The sequence below is a fragment of the Syngnathus scovelli genome, chromosome 13 (genome assembly GCF_024217435.2).
Source record: "Syngnathus scovelli strain Florida chromosome 13, RoL_Ssco_1.2, whole genome shotgun sequence".
Lineage (NCBI taxonomy): Eukaryota > Metazoa > Chordata > Actinopteri > Syngnathiformes > Syngnathidae > Syngnathus > Syngnathus scovelli.
The window spans coordinates 13120952-13147162 of NC_090859.1; the positions used below are offsets into that span (position 1 = coordinate 13120952).

General features: G+C 40.5%; 1 protein-coding gene across 1 annotated transcript in view; it reads right to left on the bottom strand.

Annotated features, from left to right (window-relative positions):
- Positions 1–26211, bottom strand: part of ppp1r3c2a (protein phosphatase 1 regulatory subunit 3C2, duplicate a) — a 46744-nt gene that overhangs the window by 14048 nt on the left and 6485 nt on the right. The window contains exon 2 of the mRNA XM_068652728.1: positions 24789–24875. The gene's annotated coding sequence lies outside the window, so the exon portion shown is untranslated. The remainder of the gene's footprint in view (positions 1–24788; positions 24876–26211) is intronic.

Genomic DNA, 26211 nt, shown 5'->3' on the forward strand with positions numbered 1-26211 from the left:
CATTATTTCCTTGAATCAAATTGTTGGACGGACGTTTTAAATTATATTGCCAGAGTTTGGTGGGCTTCCATGTTTTGCCAATTCAGATCTTGTGGTTGTTTTGATTTTGATTCTAAATGCTAATTACAAGTATGTCAGTAAATATGTTATTTTCTACGCCGATTCTCCTTTGGTTTATCGACCGCTGCTCCTCCTCACCTCCGGCATCCACCTTTTGGCTCCCCCGTCTTCCCCTCGCACACATTGTTCCCCAACACCAATCTGTATCTCCACCTGCCTTCTTTTCTATGTCTATCAACCTCCCTCGGGGCTCAGTAGTTCTGTTTTGCTGTGGGAGTTTGCGGCGTGAGGCCAAGGAGAGTTCTCGTCAGCCAAGCGTTTACAAAAGCTTGCTGCCATGTCAACAAGGACAAAGCGTTTCTTTCGCTCTCGCCTGTTTCCCAAATTCCAGTACCGCTCTTCATAATCTTACTTTCAGGCACAACAACATTTTGACGATCAATGCGCTTTTCTGTATTTTTCCCGTCATTTGTGTGAGCTCTCGGGGTGGACTGACAAAAGAAGCCAGGCTTCCAAGCCGGAATAATTGATTTAACAAATTGCCGGCCATGTTTCATTCTGAGGAAGTGACAGGAGCAAAACGGGGAGATGGAGCCAGGAGATTAATTAGGAAACAAAGTCATCTTTATGGAAATTAAATGCATCCTCCGATGATCGCATTGCTGTCTGCAGGGGGTTCGTCCCTGGTGCGGAATAAAAGACTGGGAGGCATCCAGAGGATCACGGCGATGTCTGTTGACTCCGGAGCTGAGTACCCCTACGGCACTGACAGAGCCAGACCCCATTTTCATGGGTGGCGTGTTTTGGGCTACATCAGTGGAAGCCAATGAACCCAAAAAATACAGCTGCTCCCTTAAAACATCTCTTGAATTAAAAGTGGTAAACACATCAAAATCCAAAATACTTTTCAGAGTTGTTGATAGCAAGGCGCACTAGATTATGTCGAATTTTGAATTTATTTTAAGTGTGCCGTATACTATGGAAAATACGGTAAATGTGTGCCATATACTACGGAAAATACGGTAAATTTGCTGATTTAACAAATTTGAAGATCAAGACTATGAATTGCTCCATATATGGAAATAAAATCGAATTATTCATACAATTTTCTTACACCATGCCCGCAACTGTGGAAACGAATGGGTCCAATTTCAGTCTGACATTTTTTATCACATTCCTAAATGCCATTTTGAAAATCATTCGAATACTATATCTTATCAAGGAAAACATTTTTTTTAAAGGTTCCTGGTATTCTTGAGCAGTCATTCCCTCAACTCTATCAAAACTATTTTGCTCAAGGTGGTCACCCTTGCTGATTTTTATGTTGGTAAACGTTGATAAATTAACCAAAGGGTACGCTTCCCGAAAAGTAATTATTATTCTTTTGGCTAATGATCCAAACCCTCATTATTACACTTCCTCACTCTCAACTGCCATGCAAGCTGTACTCACACATCTGGTGGACCTCTGCAACCGTTATTTACGGGTCAGCGAGACATGCAGGTTCCTTGAGTTGATGTGTAGATGGGGCACCAACCTCAGGGCTGTTCACATGGGGGAACCGATTGACACTACGATAAATCACTTTTCAAACAGGGAGCGAGGCGCAGACGGTGTGACAAGAACATTTTCCAAGAAATGTTCTCACTCATGCTCGTGTCTCATGTATGATCCAATTTGAACCCATCATTTTTTTCCAATTTTTTATCGTGCCTCCAAAATGTAAATGAGATTTGTGTGAGTCTAATCAATGCAAATCTCTCATTGGCGCCATCTTTTTTTAATGTTGCTTGGAGTGCAAATGATCATGCAAAAGTGGAGAATCACAAGGCCCATTAGTAAAACCATCATTACTCCCCAATCATCTGGGGTTGCGCACCGAGAAATTAAAATGACGATGACGCAGGGTTTAGCAATCCCCGGGGGGGTCTCGCCGCATCTTCCCGCTGTCTTGCACTGCCTTCCAAGCTGTTAGTGTCGCGCTGTGCCATTTCTGCGCCTGATGCGATTCCACCCACCCTTTTCTCATTGTTGGGGATCTATTTCAGTTTTAACACCCCTTCTTTATTGCCCTTGCACAGCCAGAACTACTCAGCAGGTCTTGTTTTTGGAAGAGCTGTCAAATGCACTTCATCCCCAGGTAATTTTAAAGTTGTGGCAGCCTACGAGTTGGTGCGACATGGAATCCAATGAGGGTTTTCGATTTCCTCTAGCAGTCGTGTCCCATGACGCCTTGTGTGGTTCTAACTGAAAAAGACCAATTGGGGACAACTATAGTGGCCCCGATTCAAAATAAGCTGATTTACATTCTGTGAGAAATGCGAAAGTATTATAAACTGAACTTGGGGAAAAGAAAAAAATGCCGTCACTATAACAGAAATGCGATGCTTCTCTTTTTCCAATGTCTTTTTCCCTCTGTGTGTTTATTTTGCTTCCTCAATTTCATTTTAGTTTTATGCAAGGACTTTATCCTAAACAGGAAGATCTGTATTGTTTGTAATATTTGAATATTCAGAATATTAAAAAAAATAGTCACTATTAGACGATAAGACGGAGCATATCCTAATCGATTAATAAATTAAAGAAATTTGAAAAAAGGAGAAAAAAAAAGCATGTACACAAAGTATAGAACATGGCGATGGCAACGTTAAGAAAATACGACTTTGAAGCCCAAGACGAAAACATCTCGGCGAGTAGACACGAGCGTTTGGGCAACGAGAACATTTCAGAACACGACAGCCGCGGAATAATAGAACAGAAGCGGAATGAAAGGCAACCTTTAGTGAGCCGCTCCAGTGCACACACTCCAACATCCAAGCACGCCGTGGGAGGGAGATAAAGAGACGGGGGGAGATGGACAGATGCTGAATCAGAAACAAACTAAATAAGTCATGAAATGGACTGCTCGCAGAGAGAGGAGATGGGAAAATGCGCACGACGGCGGCGGCGGCGGCAGACTTCACACGCTGCAAACATAACAACAAATGGTCGTCTCAGTGCGCGTTCATTTAATGAAAGCTAATGAATTCCTCCGCCGGTTAGCTTGTGTCCGCAGTAGGCATATCTCATTTGTCATTAAAGTCATTAAATTCTTATTTTTTTTCTCCTGACAAAAAAAAAAAAAAAGGCACAAATGTCTATTGGATGTTTTCTTTCAGCTCATTTCTTTCAAGTTGGAAATGTGAGGAAAAAGTTCATCTGGACAACCAATCGTTAAACTGGTATCATGCTGACATCAAATGTGGTGTTTTTGATATGAAGGTTGAAACTACAAGAAGAAAAAAAAGCACATAGTCCAAACTAAACTTTTTATTGTTTTTAAATCCATGTAATTGACGCCAACGCAAGACTGCTAAGAGTCAACTGAAGATAAATATGAAATTCAAAATTGTGACACTTTGCTAATGAAAATCCCGCGGGACATATCAGCGAGAAGGAATCCGATGGAATAATTTAATCTGGCTCCCTCTTTATTGGTCCGCCCACAGAACCGAATGAAATAAGTGTCGGGTCCAATTATGTAAGGACATTCCTCTTCCTGCACAAAAGGAGACACACCTGAGCTATGCAGAATAATATCGATTTATTGTTGGCATTTGTGCTACATTTCATTGTGTCAGACTTACTAGCGAATGCTGTGGATACCGAGAGAGATTTGATTAAATATTAAGGTGAGGGATCCAATAAATATTTAAATTAACATAAACTCTGTTTTGCTCATCTATGTACACAAGCAGCTCTGTTTTGCTCAAGGCATACTTCCATAATTAACTTTGGTATACCTGTACATTATAAATAATTTAAAAGAAATGTGCAGAGGTAAACAATGATAGTTATTGTCTATCTTTAGCATCATATGAGAATAAATGAGCAAGTTAATCAATAAAATAAAATAAAGCAACATTGAATATATTAATAAAATAATTAAATTAATTAATAAAATAAAGCAATATTTAATATATTTAATTATGTTTCTTAAGATGACTTGTATGTCGTTAATAAAGTTTTATAAATCCCAGGAGTGTGCGCAATGCCTCTCTCGGCCAGCTCAAGTGTGTTGCTGTGGTAGGACAGACAGGAAGGTAAGGAGAAGGAAACTAGGTCAGATGGGAGCGTACAGAAAACGTTGTTCTTCTCCCGTAGCACAATCATGTCAAACGGTAGACTCCATTTATATCCCAGCATGTATTTTTCTCTCGGCACAGCCTGTTCTCATGAGACTTAAGCAGAATTTGACGACAAACTACCAAGGCCAGAAACAAACAGTAAACTAGCTGGCAACAAGCTAGCTCGGCTATCAAAAAATTTATTGCTTGGGATTATCCAATTGCATTTTTATTCCTCTGTGCACCTCCACTTACATCCCAAATGTGTGCCGTTTGCCTAAAAAGCTTGAAGTGACTTCAAGCGAAAGAGGAAGGCCTTGCTATCCTGTGTGAAAAGGAAGTTAATATGCTTCACTTCTCTCTTTTCCAGGATCTGCTTCATCTTAATGAGGGCTGATAATATTTCTATAATTCATAATCTGATTGTTCTCTCTCATTTGATGTTATCCTTGCATCTTCATACCTCGGCGTTTAAAGCGCCGCCGCATTCCTTTTGAACTCGGCAGCGGCAGCTCACTGGAGTTGGACGCTTATTTGACTCAGCATCTGTTTGACAGGCACAGTGTGACACTAGAGCCCGTGTTAAAACATGCGGCCCAGTTCAGGCGCCGGCTCGGAAGGTCCATAAATGACTGCAAGCTCAGGCTAAACTTTCCCTCAAAGCTCCCCCCTCATAAAATCTCATTAAAGTTTGATTATCTCAAATTGCGTTCTCAAAGAGCCTTAAGCGGGCTTCTCTAAAATAACAGGCTAGTAATCATTTCAATCCATTAATGAAGAAAATACCCGTTCGTGTTCTTGCAGGCAACATCTGTTTTGAGAGCTTTAATTGCTGATAGATTTTTTTTTTAACTATTGTCATGTATAGAACCATCTCGTTACAATCAGCCCAAATGTGTTCTTTATTTTTTTTTTTTGGAGCGCTCTTCATGGTGCTAGAAAAGCCTTTACTGCGCTTGTCCCACTTTCTCGCTATGTCGCTCTCCATGGTGCTGAAACGACCGTCTCCGTTTAAATTGCATTGCGCTATGCAATTTATGCGCGCAAATGTTCGAAACGGTTGTTTTTAAAGAAAATGCACTCGACTAAGAAAACTTTTATCCAATTTTTTTGGATCATTTATAATAGTATGTTTCTTACATAAGCACAATGGCAGATACTTTGTGCTTTAAGGTCATTTTTCTTCAGCCGGAACAAAGTGGAATGATGTATGAACAGCCCCGACGATATATTTTGCCACGAAACCTTTCGGCATTCGCTTGAAAGTTCAAAAGGTTGAGACATTTCATTTTTCAGCATCACGCAGGACAAAGGCATTGAAATCAACCAACGTATGCCTCAACGAAAGATTCGAATTACGGAATGGGCCATACAGGTTGTCGAAAACTAGAAAAAGTCATCTAATTGCTCTCCGCACAAAAACTGCACCTCACCTTCCCGCATTTACGATACTTCCCAATCCACGCCCTTTACCGACTCCATGACCGTTCCCAGTCATGCTAATAAGCAGTTCTCAGCTCCACCCAGTTAACCTCCAGATGTCTTCTTCAAACCCGGGTGACTTTTCAGTTTTACATTCCACCCGTGTGCGACTCAAGTGCCACTTATACCTTGATGAATAAATTCAGCAATCACTCAGCGCAGACACGGTCGGAATTGCCCTGCCCGCCACTCCGAGCTCAGAGTGTAATTGACTCGCACTGAGTCAGCATTGCTGAAAAGCATCCGAGTATGGATTTGCTCCCTGACTAGATGTGAGCGCTGCCACTTTTTCATAATGAACATCGGTGTTGCCCCGCAGACGTTGTCGGCTAACATGCCTCTTAGCTCGCTGCGAAGACAACAGACTAATGTGCTAACAGATCATTGTTTGTTTACCACACCATGTACGGACTGTAATCTGTCATTGTAGCAGTGACTAAATCCACACCTACACTGGTCGTTTTAAAAACATAGATCACGCTTTAAAAAGCCATTTGTGTCCGAGGGAAAATGCATTTTCAGCGCTATCTTAGTCAACCGGAAGCCTGAGAAAAAAACAAACAGCCCCCTTGGTAGCGTATTATGACAGCACATCCATTTGTGGATGTACAAAGACAGATTACATACTGCGTATCAATGGAAAAGGCGGAATTAGACGGCATGTGAACCCATTTTTTTTTTAAGTGCTGTAGTATTTGATAATCATAAAAAAAAGAAGTATTTGGAGTGTGGTCACATGTCATAGTCCAACTGCAAACAGCATCATTTATAAGTCAAGAAAAGAGGGAGATGGGACCCTAAAAAGAAAAGACACATTGAGCCTAAGGAACAATCGGAATGAATAAACAAAGGGTCGGGGGGGGGGGGGGGGGGTAGCAGCACTGCTGGAATACTTGAACAAGACAAACTGGGACACATAAATGAGGACGGTGAATGAAAAGATCAGGCAAGGTGAGATGATGGGGCACAGGTGAAGCCCCTTGGGGAGGGGCAGGTCAGCGCGATGGGGGAGGGACTGAAGGACATTTTGGAAAATAACACAGGCTGTGATGATAGAATGAGGAACAAGATGGGTTGCCATGAAGTGCAATTCCCCACCGACGTGTGTGTGTGTGGGTGTGTGTGGGGGGGGGGTGATGATGTCATACACAGCTACAAAATTTGCCTGGAATCAACATTAATCATTACGATCAATTTGGCATTGGACTTGCCCCTGGGATAATATATTTTGAATCCATAAAAAAATTCAAACGGAATATTTCTTTGGACCTGTCACGGGGGTTCTTTGTTTACCTTTTCATGTCAGAGCAAACTTAATTGTGATGTGATTTAAAAAAAAATCTCAGCAGTGCATTAGAAGCTTTTAAATCAATAGAAATTCAGTTTCTTCTTAATTAAGGAAAATGTTGTTAACATTGAATCAATTGCATTTAAACAACAAAAATACATCAATCACCTTGACGCGGGAATATCTAGCAGATTAGGCCGTGCCAAATAAACATCACCCTTGACTAAAAACTCCTCTGAATCAATCAAATGATCATTTATGATAAATCAATGTACTGTGACAGTTAGATATTATTTACCCGGTCCGTCAACAACACTTACATAATCACAATTACCCAATGAATTATCAGCAAGTCGAGACAGAAGTAATTTAAATTCAGATATCATAATTAATTAGTCTCGGGGATGTGGCACAGAAAAGCAAAATGAAATGATTAAAGTCGAGTGATTTTCTCCTCTAATTGCTTTAAATTGCAGAGGACAATATGCATACTTGATTATCATAACGACACAAACCATTTTAATCTTTGAACAGGGTTATGACACACACTGAGTTACTAATTTCCATTTTTTCCCCCAAACTTGATCCATCAGTTTTCTATATATAACATATCTTCTTCACCTATTGCCGTGGTAACATCAATTTCTCACATGGCTCTTTTTGCTAGCCGACCTAGCCACCCCTGACGTAGCTGATCAAAGTGTTTCCTGGGGTGTCATTTGTCATATTTGACAACTCGAATACAAAGTGCCAGAGTGAAAGAGAAACAATTGGGAAGTGGCAGTCCAACAGGAAAGGGGTGAGAGTCTCTCCCATCCCGAGTGTCAGACACTAATGCCTCCAGATCGACGACGGACTCGAGGGTATTAACTCAAACATGAGCGACTAATGCCACGGGATAAAGCGTTCAGCCTCACTTACAGGGGGCGCCGGCACTCCCATAGGATCATCCAGGCTGGGCGCCATGCAGTAAATTAACACAGACTCGTTCGTGTGTTCCCGTGCCAAGGGATAAATACGAGCTTCCAATACTATCCTGAGCCATGATTTTTTGTTTTTTCATGAATGGCCGTTACAAATCGGGTAGGAATACGTTGAATTCGTAATACAGGTGAGCAAGGAAGCCAATCAATTCATGCAAATGAAGAATAATGTGAATCAAATACCACGGTGTAAGAAAAACGGGTTGAATCGGGAAATCGTTTTTATTTTTGCCGATGCATCGGATTGATCGTCTTTTTGAATCTACATTGATGACTCGTCTCATTATTCATTGCATTTATTTCTCTTCTATATTCCATTTGAAAAGAAATTTAAAACATTACACCAAATTGTTCGGCACCTCTCTCCAGTCTTTCCTAGCATGATTGAACACCGGTTCCCTTTTCATTTGCATATAAACCACTGGTGGGTCTTCTCAAGGTTTGTAATTAAATCTTTAAGACATATATTCCACGGCGACATCAATGGTACCTTCAGACATTGCTGATAGTCTCTGGCTTTTCTTTTTCCACATGGACTTCCACTAACACACCATCAATTTTCACAGGACTGCTGACAGCAACGTTATGTGTGCCTATAAAAACTCAAGGCTCTGTACACGGCTGAAAAACTAAGAAACCGCTCCCTGAAAAAAAAGTAATGAATGTCACATCGTGTTGTGCCGCAACATGAAACTAATTTCAAAAAGTTGTTTTTCTCAAAGATTTAAATTCCGTGTTATAAATCTCCACAGTGAGGCCAGTACCAATTAAGCTAGGTGTAAACTGCTTTGACGGAAAGATGAGCTTTGATGTTTTGGTCCCGCGTGGCCTTCGACTGTAGAATATTCCTGGACCGTTTTCATCCTCATTTCAGCAACGGGCTGGAAAAAAATAATACTATTGAGTCTTTGATGTGCTTCTCCCACAGCCCAAAAAAGTATTGCTAAATGCAGCAGAACCAGAACAACATCAATCACTTTATTGCATTAGGGTTGCTTTATGTGATCTGAAATTGACGCGGGAAAATGGCAAATGGGGTGTAAACCAAAAGGAACGACTCGGACGATCCTTCCATAATAAACAGCAACAGACCCAAAGTGTCGATTCTGAGGTACATGGCCCGATTCATGTATATCGATTTAATTGAAACAAGTCAGCGCTCCTCACTTTTTCGCTGATCACAAAGCAGGTACATGACCCAAGGTAGACAGGCTGGATGTATGAATAAATAAATAACAATGAATCCCTTACAGCCACAGGGTGGGCAAATTCACACCATCAACACACCGTCAGACGCAACGGGGGGTTCACTACCTTCCTAAAGGATAACGGCTTCCTGCAGATGCTCGGGATTCTCAAAAAAGACACGGTTGAATTTTAATGCTGACTTCTCAAGCTTCTAAAAAGTGCTTGAAACAGCGGCCGTTGTACGACCAAGACCAGAGGTCGGCCTTTTTTGGTTCGCGCAGAGAGAAAATGGGAAAATCTTGTTTGTTACTCAAAATGGATCGAAGCCAAATTGCAAATTGGCTGGATTGGATTTGTTCCACTTTGTATGCTGGCAAGAAAAATGCAAAACATAAGATGGCATTATATATATTTTTTAAAACTATAACTTGCATATAACTCAAACTAGAGTCTTCTCGTTTTTAATCTGCAAGTACGGTTACCGTATTTTTCCGACTATATTAGGAATATTGGGAAGTTTCCATATATGGGGCACAAACAAACCAATACAGCAAATAAGTCAAACTTTACTGATTATAAATTACTCTGTCCATTTCTGAGAAAATTTATGGATTTTAAGAGCCCCTTATAATCCAAAAAATACGGTGATGGCGATATTTATAATGAGGTCAAGTCTAACTTTAGCTAGTGTATTAAAACAATTTCCCTAATCTGGTGAATACCCCGAAATATTTCAAAACACTGTCATGGCGACTAACAAGGCGACTTTCCACATTGCAGCCGGAGTGTGAAGCCAAGCATGCCGCAAGCATCTCGACGCGGCCTCCTTCGGAAACCCTTCAGTGATGTGATGGTGATTGACATTGTGAAAGTGACACTTTAAGGCTACTTGAGAAACACATTGTACCACTCTGACATTATTGTCATTCCACTTCACATCTCTCTGGGTGAGATGTGAAACAGACCCGGTCTTATTTATTCAGTGGAAAAAAACACAAAAAAAATATTGAGAAGACTGTGTTTTTTCATTTTTAGGGGGGAAGCAAACCAAGTGAGAAATAAATACTTTTAAGTTTCAGTGTGGCGTCAATAAAACGTGTTCTTTACCTCTTGTCCATCATCATCCCCAGGTGACCTGATGATTCATTTTCTCAAAGAGACACTTTAATGCCGCTTGACAAGTCTTTCCATTTCCTGCCTCATTATTATTCCCGCCCTCTCCACCTCACCTCCGTGGCTGCATCTAAAATGGCCGGACAGAGCTAACCTGCTTCGACTTCAAGTTTCATGATACCTGTGAGATAGAAAAATGCACTTGCTAAATCCCGATGGAAATAATGGAAATTTTTGTCATGTAAGGCATTTCTAGACTGTATTTCAAATGCATTAGCATACCGGTAGGTTTTATTTTTTATTTCTCCCTAGTTGGCAGTGAGAGGGCGGGCCATAACTGTTTGACATAATTGGGTGTGCGCACGGGAGATACCCAGCGGAACCTTGCAAAAATGATACAAGGCCAAGCTCTACCTTGTCATGCATAGCGTAACAACCGTGAGTCATGACACACATTGAGGTTTTTCCTTCTGAGGGCCCGCTGCCTGTCTTCTCTTCCCAGCGCAGCCATTTGGGTTACAGCATAAATCACCTCTAAGTCGCCTTAAGTCCAAATCCTCACGAGCTTTGAATGGCGGCTAGCAGTAGGACTGTGGGATTGCGGAAAATTGAATTTTAGTTCCTGAGGATTCGCTTATTGTTGGGGGGTGGTAATCATTCTCGGATTTGCTTTGGACTCAGTTGCTTTCTTATTTGCGGTGGAGATTGAGGGATTTTTTTTTTTTTTATGTATACCGCACGGATGCCATTAGAGAGCTATAATGGGCCACTGAGGGCAAGTTTTGCAAACTGGGTGCAAATTAGAATGGCGCAATATTTCAATTCACGCAGTTTATGCCCTTGCTAGGAATATGAATAATCATGCAGGCTACTCCATGATCTGTTGATAATAATACCGTTTTATCACATCGTCAAACAGCCGCCGCAGGCACGGTGCCGCCGTGGGCCAAACAAACGACTATTGAGGTAATAATTCAGAATGGGTGCCATTCGGGCGACGTTGAGCTGGCAGGTGTCCGTCCACCGGCTGCTGGCTGCTTAAGTGACTAGGTCAGGGCATCCATCAATAATTCATTGAGCGTGCCAACATAAAGGTAAACAATGGCTGTAATTAAGCAAGCTGTGTGGTTTGGTGAGATTAATGAAAGTTCACTCACATCTGCAGCTCTTGCTAAAGTTGAGACCCCACAAGTGTACGTGCCTTGACATCTGCTATCGGCTCGTTAAGAAATTTCCCCGAAGGACTGCCACTCCGTTCTTAATCTCCCCGACATTAAAATCAAATCCCGCCACCGCATTGCGTTTCCATAATATTGTTCAAGCTATTGAGTCGCGCAGGAATAATGTAATGTCACATTATTATGATACACGTCTCATGTAGAAGTATTGAAAACAAGAAAGCCTCGTGCTGGTTCAGTAATAAAAATACGGAACGACACATTAGTATTCATATTTCTTCTGTTCTACACTCGGAAGCTTTTACAACTTTACACTTATTGAGAAATTGTGAAAAAAATGACCTTTTGGTATTTTTATTGTATTACTACATCTGCAATGTTATTAAGGGGGAGAGGAAATGAATCACACTCTTGTATTAAAGGAATCTTACGCGTCACATTTTTCAAGATGGAGCATGCTGTTGGCACTTTCTCCGTCCACCCATCTCTTTGTGGAGTTCTGGTTGTGGCATTACTCCAGAGACCTTCCACCCTTGTGTTTTTTTTATCAAAGGCTTTTTATAAACGGAAATTATGAGTGAACAAGCATCCACTTTGGATTCAGTTCACTGCGGCAAAAACATCTTTTGGGAAATTAATGAATAGCAATATTGTGAAAAAGCAAACAAAGGCGAGCACTGGTGTGAAACAGTTGTAATGAAACAATCATCAGGAAAGTTTCAAAAAGTGATGCAATGGTAATTTGACTTTGAGGACGATTTATTTGTGTGTTTTTGGCATTCATTTTTTTCCCCCTAACAGATAGAGATGGTAATTTTTTTTCTTCAGTAAGTGAAACACATGATCGATTCGGTTGAGTTAGGTAATAATTTGGCACTTTAGGAATTGTATTTATTTTCCCCACACTTATATTATTTATCAGTGTTTTCTGAAGAATTGGGGCATCCATAAAACCAAATTATTATTTTTACAAAAGCCCTTAGCCCCCCCATGAAAAAAAAAAAAATCCTAGCGCCGCCACTGTGACAGAGGAGCGTCGGCTCAGCACAGTTTATTCCCACCAAGGTAGACAACCTTAAAATTGAACAAATTCAAATCTGCAAAATCCACGTGAGTGTTTATGTCCCAATGTGTCCCCGCAAAGGTCATCAACCATCAAACTGTCAGCGCTGATACACAACCCAAAGTGACACCTGTGAAACATCACACTGGAGGGAAGCCTCCAATCTGCCATTCATCCTAAAAGGTCTTGTGCTCCAGCTCCCGGCCACGGGGACATGCGGAATAACTGAAAATGGAAATAGACTTGTGAGCAAAGCCAGCGCGTGTACAGTACATCCCGTGACTCCCTCATGTCAGAGCTGCCCTGGCTTCATTTTCCCTGCGCTGATCATTCATCATGCCGTCACGAGCGAGGGGGAGTGAAAAGGGGGAACGCAGCTCGTGTATCTCCACCGCACAGCTGCCTCCTGGAACGGGCACGAGGGCCACTGCATAATCAGCTGGTTCTTTTATAGCCAAAAATATCTCATCTGCATGAAGTTCATTGCATATGATTTATCTCATCTCCACTGAAATGATTTAGTGTGAATCACATGGATAGCGCCAGAGATCATATCAGGATCTTCAACACAATAAGTCGAGTGCACGACGCTTGGAGCGAAACATTTGGTACGCCAGATGCGACGCTACTTGAGCAAATTGAAATTATTGTCGAGTCCACCCACTCGTTATTTGTTCACCCAATCTTGTTTTCGTCCTAATCTAATATTTGGGTCAGTCGTAGCGCCGGCGTTAAATGCGGTTGTGTTATTGCGCAACCTCTTTACCGCTACAATTAACATAGAGCTGTAAATAATGTATAATCCGTTATCTTAATAATGTGGGTGTATACATTTTAGATTTTAAATTGAGTCACCGCGCTGCATTTAATGAAACCCACCGGGGGATAATTTAACAAAATAAAATTCCAAACAAGATTATATATATATGCAAGCCAGCTAAATAGAGATCCGGGAAAACAAACTTTGTATTGCAACGGCCGTTATTGTTCAGCTCCACTGACTGGGAAGATACACTACTGACATCGCTTTCGATTTCTCAGCCTTTCTGCTGCTTTTACTGTCTGTCAACTGAAACTTTTCCACCACTTTTAGACCAGCCCATTGCTTCAAGCAAGCCTCGCTTCGATTCATCTCTGCTATCTGTCCGTTCCTAACGCCTGTTTGTTGCTATTTTTAAGCCCAGCCGCTGTCTTGAGCTTTTCCCCGCTAACACACTATGTCAACTGTTATTCCCACACACACACAGCAGGTTGTTATTCTTGTTGATAGCTCACCAACTTGGCTCGGCTGTTATTGTCACCCATGTGCGGCCTGGAGACGTCCCGTGTTCCCAGTCCTTCAAAGTGTTATGTGTCACATAACAAGACGGCACCTTTTTTTTTTTTTTTGGTCCAAACAGGGTCAGCAGGGACCCTGAAGCTAAAAGGATGAGGGGTGACATTAGCTCGAGGCAGCACGTCTGGTTCTTGTCCCACAGAGACAAATAGGTGGTACTTGCCCTCCCCACCCTTCGCTTGATGTTTCCAGACATCCCCAGATGTTGCAGGACTGAAGAAGAAGCCGGAAAGACACAAAGTCGTTGCGTGATTAATCACCAAACATGCTGTGTCGGGCAACCCGGTTCTCACCGGCCCCCTGTCGATTAAGTGGCTTTGAAAAATATTCCGGAGAAAAATACAAACTTATGACTGATTTGTTGATGGCATTTTAGAAAGAGGGGGAATATGCGACATATTTTTATCCGAATTTATGAAAGGGTTTGCTCACAGATACATTTTGCGAAATGGGCAAGCTTTCAAAAGATTTACTTGCAGCCGAAGCGGTGAAATGCATTTTCCAAATGACTCTTCTGACTTGTGATACCCTGCACTCATCTTTCCTGCATTCATTGTCATTTCAATATGCATTCTGCTGTCATTTTAATTAGATCGAGTTCATAATAATAGCGATAATAGATAAGAGCGGTCACCGGAGAGCGGAGCGAGATCAACGATTCAAACGGTCGCCATCACTACTAGGTATTTGACCGCAAGAGGTCCGTGGCCCGCGATTACGATCCATTTGCAGTAAAAGTTCTTCCCATTACGCATAATGAATCTTTCAAGATCGCCCTTTGCCACCGATTTTCTTCATTCATGCACAGAATTTCGAGTTACAGGAACCGTACAAGCAAGATATACGGTATACCCATTTTTGTGAATATATACTACTACTTCCACATTTATTAAAAAAAAAAAAAACAGTTTTATACTGTATAGTTACTTCATACTAATCCAGTACTGTTCCAAAGACTACAAAGACCACATCTTATACATGACCCAAATAAAGACAACAACCTAAATTAGATTTAATTATGATTTTTATGACGAAAGAAGAATTTCACCAGCCTGACTATTATTTTGTTGCATCCTGTGATGCAATTTCAATCGGAGCATTTACGAAGATCCCCAAAGTGCGAGTGCACTCGGCTGCTTTTAACTGCTCCGCTACCCTTTTGAACAATGACTGGAACTCATTAAGCTAATGAGCGTCTTCTTTTCGTTTAATAAACTTTACTTGAACTTTCGACAATATTGCCATTTGCTCGACCGAGCTTAAAAGGGATAAGTAACAATCAAAAGATGTACATCATGTCTTTTTTTTTTTTTTTTAATTCCGGAGATTACATATTTAATTGTCCAATGTGCTTTTTTCCCCCCCTCTCTTCTTTCAGACAGATTTGCAAAACTAAAAAGTTTTCCCTTTCAAAGTTGTCCCCCGGGGAGTCTCAAACATTTTCCCAGCCTTCTCTGTCATGCTTTCATGCAATCGTGGAAGGATTCTTCCGGGATTGTCTACGGCTCCCTCGTGTCGGATCTTCAAAATGGATCCCCTCGTTGACCCACTTGAGCGTGCCGTGGTGAAACCAACCGGCGTCTTTTATATTTGAATTGTTCTGATCATACAACGATTTACATAATTGAAGTCAGTCATTCTAGAATAATTATTATTGGCGTATCATCGCATTATTTTGTATTCTATTAGAGCAGGCTAATAAATTGAAATTTGACAGCATCTGGTTATTCTGTGGGTTACAACCGTAGAAGTTGGCTAATCGTTCCATAATTTCTGCAGCCATTTGGCATGTTGGCCCAATTAATTTTACTCGTGTCTTCACAGGCTCATTTCACAGTGCTGGTTTTAAAAGGCAGAAACTTAGTGAACCAAATTAGACAAGAAATAAAAAGAATAAATACGTGCTTTACTTTTACAACAAGCGTGGATTTAAATCTTTGGACTGGTTACGTTTATAAGACATTGAGAAGATCGGAACTTAGGGTATTTGTTGGAAAATGTGAACTTTCTCTGCGTGGAGGTCAAGCAATTTGCTATTCTCCTATTATCTTTTGCATGGCTCAGCATCAAAGCGGAGACTCAAATAAAAGAATGACACTCACGTCTAAAGTGAAAGCCGTTTCTGTAAGACTCCATTTAAGACCGGAAGATAAAAATGGTAAACAAAATGTAGGCCGTGCAATGAAAAGAAAGTGCCGGGCTGCACAAAATGTATTCTGTCCTGTCAGGTCACTTCAGATGCGTACTTGAAAGAGAAGAGGTCAACGTGACCCAGTTCGTGCTTAGGATGAGCGACTGGAGGCCAATGCGGATGGAAAAAGTGTCGAGTGGAATAACGAGAGCAGAAGGAAAGAACAGGAAGGAAGTTTCTGTGTCTGAACTATAGCAAGATGTACAATAAGCTTAAATATTCATTTATGTTATATATAATTTATATTATTTTTATATATTTATGATATACATTTTTTGTATTATATATATATTTTTATTCGTATTTTTTAATATATATATTATATATTATTCATATATACATTTATGATATATATATATATATTCTTATATTTGTCTGATTTACTAGATTTGAACTGACTCAAAAGTGAGGCTCAGTCATTTCACCCATTCACAAAGAGTAATTCTAACCGGTCAAATCTGTTAGAAGAAAAAAAAATATGGCTCGGTGCTTCACCTTTAAGCATGACAACTATGCAAAATAGCCAGAATGGGCTTCAGAAGGAGAAGATCGTTTTCATGCCCAGACTTGAATTCAATTCAGAACAACAACAAAATGTGTGAGCTGACCTGACCTCCCACTTTGACAGCATGAAAATTGAACAAATCTTGACATGACAATATCGATTACTTTGTGTCCCTAACAAATTTGGAAGACTGATTGACAGGTGACAAGGATCAGATGATCGCCAGAACATAAATTCCCTGAAGCAGAGTTGGAGTGTTGAAAAAGAGACATCGTGAGTCTGAATTTATTTAAAAAGGTCCCTGCATGGATGTCTTCCTTCCAGAAAATTCGAGGTGTGCTATGCTGAACATATTTTATTGATTGACTACTCACCACACTTTATTCCACCCGTCATTTTTGAAAAGTCCACAGCTGCTGGGCTGAAAAGTTTTACTTGCAAAAGTAGTAATCAGATGGAAGACTCCCAGAACCAAAGCCGACCACAGTGACTGGCAGATTCTGTCGGCCATTTTATTTCTTTTAATTTTATGTAATGCATGCAAGGGAACTTTTGAGAGTTTCCAAGAGTGAACAGCAATGACTGCTGGTTAAGCAAATCATATTCTGATGAATACGTTGGAATCAGTTCTACTTAGCCGCACTAATTGACAAAGCGTGTTTCTGGTGTTTCACAGCTCACAAGCTTCGGTCTCCCCAATCGACCCCCCCCTCCCTCGCAAATTAACTGTTCTCACGAATTAAGCACGTGCTTAACATTTAAGACAAATAGTAGCGCTTGGTTTACTTGATGCAATTTCATTAGCACTCATCCAGATGGCATTATTTATGCGCTTGCTTATTTCCTCATTATTTGCATTATTTCACTTGCAGTATCTAACACAACACGGTACGCCTTTCACCGAGCGACACGTAAAAGTGCCAGACATTTTCACAGTCATTCTATTATTTATTTAATGAGAAACTCTTCTTGTATGAAAGAAATCCCAGCTATTAAAAGTTTGCGAGAAGAACTTTGCAGAGAGAATATGATTAAAGGATCTGCGCTTATCAAATACGAGGACTGACACCCAAATATGAATTTGGAGTTCTGGATAAAAATGAACTGAGTGGTAAAATACACACATAGAATCCATCAACTCAATTCAATGTTACTTAGACACTCGGAAATTATCATACCTTATTCGTATTCCAGATGTCCCTCTCTTATGAAGACCTTCATCTCTTTTAACTCAATTATGGAATTCAAAGACTTGGGAAAGTTTTATAGCGGAGGTATGGAACTTTTGAAAAACAGACCCGTTATAAAGTTGAGCTTACTCGTTAGGTCACAAATCTGAGAAATCTTCTTTCATGTCCTCTTTGATTGATTGTTTTTATTAGCTGCTACCCCAAAAAAATTAAAAAGCTACATGAAAAGTTAACTAGCTGTTAGTTGAGAGCAGCGGGAGACCTGCAGTCCTTAATCTGCATAAACAGAACACGGGGTAATTAATCACTCAAAAGTGGAATTTTACAATGATGGTCTGTCAGGAGTGAAATTCGTTTTGCTTGATTAGATGGAAGAAACATTTGCACAGAAACACAGTCCTGGAAGGATATCACCATCAGGAAGCGTGATATGAGTAAATTGCAAGTCCGAAATCAAACCTTAAAAAAAAAAAAAGCATTCAGTAAATTAAATCACACAAACTACTGCAAGCAAAGAGCATGTTGAGATCAACTTGATTAACTTACCGGTACTTCCAAATGATGTGGTTAAGAGCGGCTCATAAAAATGATCTGAATAAATAGCCGTCTTATCACTTTTTAATTAAATTTATAAAAGTGTGTGACCTGTACATAAACTGATACAAGGTTACAAGTTGGATAATAAAAATATTAACCATTTAAATTTTTAATTAGTGTGTCTTTGTGATCTGTGTGTGAAAAGAGAGACCCCTCAGGGCTCCGTCTCGGATCCTTTCAAGTTTTGCCCTTTTGAACGTATCCTGCAGAAAAATAAAACCTACGGGCAAACTTTTGAAGTGAGACACTCAAAAATGATCCCATTTGCCTTGAGCTTATTCAAGAGGTTAGCTTAGGAACTGTGCCGCTACATGTGCAATATTCTTTGAGAGGCGCTAACTTGAGGGGAATACATGTTGAGCAAAGGACAGCCGGGGACAGATTTCATTTGTTGAACGAGAACAAAGAGCGCTATCTGGCCGGGGGAAATCGATGGGAAAAGAGGTTATTAGCCGCAAGAAGTCACTTGAAACATCGATCATCATCTACATCCACTCCAGGAATGTGGACACTCGAGGGTCAAAGCATCCTATCAATCAAAACCACACAATGGAGGAAAAGATGAGATGTTCAAGAAGATTCACTTGAAATGTTCATATATGGTCGGAGGATGTATTTTAATCACAAATAAACGCAGTGATAAATCAAGAAGCAGATATTTTGTGTAAAGATGATAAATGTATTCCCCTCCTTTGGCTTCTTAGACGGCTTATCCTTGTCAGGGTGACAAAGGAACTGAAGCTTTCTTAATGTGAAAGCTGCGGTAAATCCTCGAATCATCATCGGGCAATCGTGGAGTTATCGCGATTTGCGCACTTTGACTTGATGATCCTCAGCGATTTGAATACTCGTAAAACTATCCCGGCTGACTTGGCTTCGACTGACATGACTTAAATACTCTTGCTATAAATACATTGTCGTCTTAGAAACCGAAAAATGTTGCGGTAATTTTTTAAGGCGCAGATGTATTGAGGTCAGAGTGGTTGTGGAAGATAAATCTATTTGTCTCTTTAATATACAGCAAGCACAAACATTGTCTCGGGTGTATTGGAATGGATTGTGATTAATGTTATTCTAATTTTAAGTCATAAAAAATAGATGGAGGATGAATTGGAAGAATACAAATAGAAGATACGGCAAAATAATTCGTGATACTTCTTTGATTGATCCTCATCAGGATTGCGGGTGAGTCGATCCGAGTCTCAAGCTCAGAACTGAAAATAGCTCCTGAGACGATATTACAACAAAAGACCTAAAAAGCTTTCCAATTGCTTCATAGACTTCAATCATTTTTCTAATCCTATATGTCCCTCACGTGTTTGTCTCTGAAAAACTAAAATCAATACGTCCCAGCAGAGCATGAAAAGTTGCAACCTCTAATTAACTCTCAAGCTCAGGTATGTTATATTTTTTTCCCCAGCTTTCTCACATTCCCCCTCTGCATTTGATGCTGCTGCAAAAAAAAAAATCTATAACTCATCCTCTAAATGGAAACCGGCGTGTACAATGCAGTTTAGTGTAGGAGTTTAGCACCGTCCTGCGGCTCTTGGGCTCATCCACTCAATCACAAGTAGGCTAGCGAGCAAAAAAGAAGGCGGAGAGATAAGGAGGAACATGATGGGATGAAAACGTTACAGGCGCATTTCATTTATCCGTTACGTATATGAAAGGCTGCCTTCTGTAAATGAAAGGAGTATGGGAGATAGTGATAAGCGAGGGAAACAAGGGGGATCATTAAAGAGGGGGAAAAAAATTGTGCAAGGATTCATTAGCATGAGGCAATCTTGATGAATGACTCTAAGGAGCTAGCAAAAGAACAACCCCGCTTTACAAGCGATGCCAGAAGATACTGAAGCAAAACTTGTAATCTGGAGACAAAAGTTTCAGGGGCTTTGTCACGGGTGACTTCGTGAAGTCCTTGTCCGACGCACGGTCAATCCATCAGAGGGAGAAGAAGTGTGTCATGGGAATGGGGCGGTACCGGTCACCTTGATCATTGGGTGGAGGTTGGTTTCACGGCACGCTGGACTTTAACGCTCCTCCCTGGTTCAATAATTCAAAACAGTTGTCTCTATCCATCTTTACAAATGATTGGTTGGAGAGGGGAATTCTCAAATTCTGGTTGGATCCCCCCCATCCTGAGTATCCGTGTTGGTGCCTTCACCGCTGCTAAATATTGTGACCCACATTACTGCAGTGTAATCCATTCTTAGATTATGATGTGGAAAGCCAGCCAAGCGCGGCACTTTAATCAAAGCAAGTGATCCATTTCCTGCTCCATCTATCAGACACACGGGGAAAGTCTGGTTCGGTTAATGTGCCTGCTAAAAACATAGCAAGGAATTGGACGCGTTAATTTGTTGCTGTAGCAATCGCAGCATAAAAGATATAATTTCAGTTTGCGGGCTTTCGTCTCTTCTGTTTTTTTTATGTATTCAATATTGACAAAAGACTTTTCTTATCTGCTGTGTCTTCAATAACCAGCAGTAATCCATTAGTCCGATAGGCTGGTTCTCAGAAAGATGCCATCCTGTGAAGGATTATTTGGCGCTAACCAGATAGGCATTGGTGGATGAGACCGAGCGAGGACAACAATAATGAAAAGAGGCTTGCTATTGATTTTGGTCTTATCAGACAGGCGGTGTATTTTTTTTTTTCCCCTCCATCTTGCTGTTAGTCGCACATTCATTCAGCAGGCATTGTGCTAACTTGATTATTGTTTTTACATTTCATAACAAGGGCACTTTGAGATCTTCCCTGTACGATTATTATAGTAGAAAAAAAAATCAATAAATAGAATAAATATAAAACAATAAAATTAATCATTAAAAATAATGAAATACGATAAAAACACAATTAAAAAAATAAAATTCCAATAAATAATAAAAACTAAAAATACAATAATAAAATAAAATTCCAATCCAAGAAAAAAATCCACTGTTAATTAAATAATCACCCAACTCCAAAACATCACCCGTGATTCCACCAGTGCTATGATGTAAACGTCTTCAAACAGTTTTTCCTTGGCCCGATTGAAGGCTCAGATGTGCTACACGTCCTCAGCATGCTTTAAGTTGAACTTCTAAGTCGAGCCTGCAGGTAAGTGGGGTTCCTGCCAGGATCAAAAGCTCTCCTCGGGTGCAGATGGATGTGTAATCCAATTTTTTTTTTTTCCTCACCCGCCAACTCTTACAGATCATGTAGTGACTGACCGGTGAGAGGTGAAACAAATGCCGTTGCAATTAATCTCGTCGGTTTCAATAACCAAAACAGCAAAATGTAAGAGATGAATCATCTTTGAACTCAATTTAAGATTTGATTCATATGGTTTCAATTTGTTTTCTTTCAGAAAAAAAAACCCAGATTGTGTTTTCCACGCCACCAATTATGCAAATCAGTGCTAATTAAGTACCACGCCAGTTTTAGTTCAGTTAATTCCATAAACGACCAGCTTGGCTTCAGCCACTAAGCTCCAAGAAAAACTATTTTGTCCATTTCTTTTGCTTTTGGCAAACATCCTCCCCTTTATCGACACACTGCACAAACAAGTTGTCACTCAGGCCAGCAGTCACCACTAATTAGATCGCTCGCCGCCTTCATTTAATATGCACGATGCTTTGTGGTTTACATTTAAATTCTCACCAGATTTCAATAAACCGCCAAACCTCGACTCGAAAGTAAACAAAATTAATACTGCTCATAGTTGAAAAGGATTGTATCACTTATGATGGCCATATATATATATATATATATATATATATATATATAGGGTGCTAAATTGGTCCATTAAGAAAATGCTGCCGTATTTAACTCACATGAGAGCTCTTAAAGAAAAGTGTCTGTCAGGAAGCCGTGCAAAAGTGATGCTTGATTGCTTCCTTTTTTTTTTTTTTTTTTTTTTTCTTCTTCATTCTTCAGGCATCTCCACTAAGTTGGAAGGCCTTTCAACTACCAATTTCTTTATTTATATTTGGCTGGGAGAGGAAGACAGGTCAAGGTGTTCCATTAAATGGTAGCAATTTAGAAAAGTGGTTTTCAGTCGGGGCTTTCTGATGGCAAGCAAAGGCAGCAGTTGAAAAGGAGTTGAGAGCGAGATACCTGCTCCAACAAGGGTCACCTTCATCTTGGAACCGAATGAATAGATGTGTACAGTTTTGTAACGTCAACCACAACTTCTGAAATTTAACTATGCATTAAAATCAAGGCCGATGTTTTCTTTAATTTCCCCAGCAAATCAAAATTAAACTAAAAGCTGTCTTTAGTTTTTTGAGCCCACTTTTCAAGACTCCCTTATTGATTCCCGTTCTTGTCCGCTGTCACTCGGTAAAATGACAAGGGGTATTTCGATGCATCAAAATGTCACCTCCTGTTTTGTCACGCCTTAAGTGTCACAGTAAAAGTGTAAGCGAGCGAAGCAATAAAGCGCAAAATAAGAGCAATCAGCAACTTCTAAACAAGCGTCTGTCTTGGGAGGGTCAAATCTCTCTCGATGAAATGGAAGCAATTTTTAGACTGAACCTTCACCTTCATACGCACCAAAATCTTTATTGCGCCAATGCGGCTCCCTGGACAACCACCCCCCAAGTAAAACATAATTAGAGCACTTGGCTGTTGTCCAGGCTGACCTTTGAGAGCTTGAGAGGACAGAGCAGAAAGAGTATGTTTTCTTTCAACACAACGGAAATGAAAAAAAAAAAAAAGAAAGGCAGGAAATGTCACCGTTTCTTTTTCCCAAGGAGATTGTTTACTTTTGCCATCTTAAAAGGCCAGATATCATTGTCATCCATCACCGTTATGTTATATCCTTTTTTTTTTTTTCCCAGGAACGCAGTTTCTAGATTTGGTGCGGTTGGAACACCATCTTTTATATAAATTGATTGAGGCCTGTCAATGGAGACTCAATTAATCACTACGGTTGGGCTTCGATAGAAGAGCGAAGATAAATCTAATTGTATAAGTGGGATTATAGAAGTCTAGGTAATATTAAAATCAATACAAGAATGGGGGAAAAAACACCACCACAGCAAAATAGCCTGATTTCCTGGCTCTATGGCTTTGCATTGCTTCCAAGAAAATCCATTTAAGGACCTCCCGACACATAATAATTCAAAACTCCGGGGATTATTTCCTGCATGCTGCTCGGGCTGATATATACAGTACGGAGGCCTCACATAGGTCAACATTTTTTCCTTTTTTTTCCCCTTCCCCTGCTTTAACCACCATCTTGGGAGCAAGTGTAAGCTGTGCAAAATTTACTCAGTCATTTTAGCACCGCTCATTGAGGCCGGTGCCATTTGCTGATAGCACCTACCGGTTTGCCGATGAGAGTCGGAGTAAAAAAAAAAAATAAAATATTGCAGAAAACACTGCGGCGGTAATAGGCAAATATATTAAATGGAGACTCTGGCGACAAATGTGAGCCGACTGAGGTAAATGAATTCAAAATAAACACAGATTGGTTGGTTGAGTAATACCTGCATGACGGCACAGGCGCTGCATGAAAACTGGTCAGTTTAATGATTAACTTTTCGGCGGCGCTCGCAGTTAATCACGACTCGCAGTTAATGCGGAGGTAGGGGCGTGTGATAAATAGCGGAACCGCCAGGTTTGCTTGCATATAAGAACATGGAGGGATAAATTAGAGTACGGTGAGTTGTGCAGAGGAGTTTGTCAAGCTGAGAGGAGGGAAGGCATTGCAGCAGCAGTGAATCCTCCCACTCAGAGGAGACACCTACAATCTCTCTGATTTAATAGGGGCTGACAGAGAGAAGTTAGACGGAGGCTGGGAAAAATAAAAAATAAAATAAAAACCCAAAAGGGGACTGTATATTCATACAATAGAGTGAAGGGGGGTGGCAAGTTGGCAGAAACATAAAGGAGAAGAGAGTGAAAGATGGCTGACATCCGTCAGGGATGGAGCAGGAACCTGGACTGACCCAAACTCAAATCAAACCCAACGACTGTTATGAAAAGAAAAAAAAAAAATATGGTGATGCTTTGCTTCAATTTTTTCACACAAATCTTCAAATTCACCTATGCCCACCCCCTCGCACATCTTGTTTTCAGCTTTTGATAGGTTAATATCAAAACTTGCTTTTTTTTAATTCCTTGCTTTTATACTGTTTTTATATTTAATTATGCATGCTATTTTATCTCTATATGGCGACCTTGAGTGCCTTGAAAGGCGCCTTACAAATAAAATGTATTATTATTATTATTATTATTAAAACTGTCATATGTCAAATGCCAACTCTAGTACGTTTTCCAAATACATTTTACTACTAGTGGAAAATGAAGCTTCAAATTTGCTTCATGAACCAGATGTATTTTTTTGACTCATCTAAAGCACATTTGTAACGCTAATATTTCAGGTTCTATATTCATGGCTCAAAATATTAAAATAAATTAATAGTTTGTAATTAGTTTTAGTACCCGTTCTCATACACACATTGCATCATCTTTCACGTTTGCGTGCACTGAAGAAGATATATTGGCCTCTGCCACTTACATCGTCCCTTCTTGTTGCCATCCCTCAATGCGTGTAGTCACTGGAGCATGAAGTCAAGGTCCGCCTCCGTCCTCATCCTCTGGTGTCCTGCAGGCACAGCGGCAGTCAACAGACAGCGAAAAGAAGGAAAACGAGGCAGACATTGAACTTATGACAACAAAAAGCATCTCGCAATCGCCCAACTTCACGGTGAAAACGTTTGTGGTTTCGTTTTGAGCGTGCCATACAGGATGAGGGATTCCAATGTTTGTCTTTTGTCTTTCCCTGAGGAGAGAGCAGAGGACTAACAGAATTAGGCATGAATTCCAGCTTGATCTGTTTGGCTTGATGAGCCAGAAAAAAACTTTGATCTGGATTTCAAAAGGCATAATATACAGTAGTTGCATTTAAGATTACATCTTCCAAATAAACAGGAAAACAAAAAAAAGTTTGATCTCATAATTTTAATGATTGTCTGTATATGTAACCTGGGATCAATTGTTGATCGGGGCAATTCCCATTCTGCCCCAACAACGGCCAACTTTGTTGCCATATTCCACTTTGTTCAATTGTTTATAAAAATCAATGTTATCGATGTGACTTTTAATGGTTGTCTGTATATGGGATCGATTGTTGATTGGGGCAATTCCCATTCTGCCCCAACAGTGGCCGATTTTGTTCCCGTTTTCCACTTTCCTCTTGGGGTGCCCTCGCCTGCCCTCATTTCCAGATGGCTTGGATTACTGGCCTGCCAGTTATTTGCTTTCGCCCAACCAGGTGGCAGCTGGTCACACAACATACGGAGCCACCATTCGCCATGCAGCTAACAGGACAGGTTGCGTTTTCCTCCCGTATCATTTCCACCGGAGATATTTCCCCAGACTCCACATCCAACTTCTCCTCCGTCAGCTCTGTGGAGGCTCAGTCTATCGTGCCAAAAGAAACAAGTTTCTGCAACGTTTTTGCTTTCCTAATTTCATGCCTCTGTGCTGCATTCCAGGAACTCAGATGAGCTGGGAAGTTTACCTGGCGCCGGACACGAATAAGTACAAAAGATTCTGTTGTTGTCTCTTTTTGTCTGAATCCTATTCAAACATCCCATGGAAATTGTTTCGTAATCATTCCGCAGAGTTGGCAACTACCAAATACATCAAATAGTTTGCAAACACACTCATTGGCCAGAACAAGAGCACAAACATCCAAGAGCTCAGAGCTGCTCGGCAATTAGGCAATTCACTTTTATACGATGAGCGTCCCAACGGAAAAGACAAACATTTGTCCAAGTGCTGGGTGTTGTGATCTCCGATTCAACCTCGAGTGGTGTTTGGCCAACACGCTTTGACGTGAAGATGCCGCGACTTATCCAGTGAGAAAGGAAAATACTGCAGTCTCAATCCTCCCTGGCTCATTTCACATTTAAACAATCTCGACCGGGTTTCGCTAA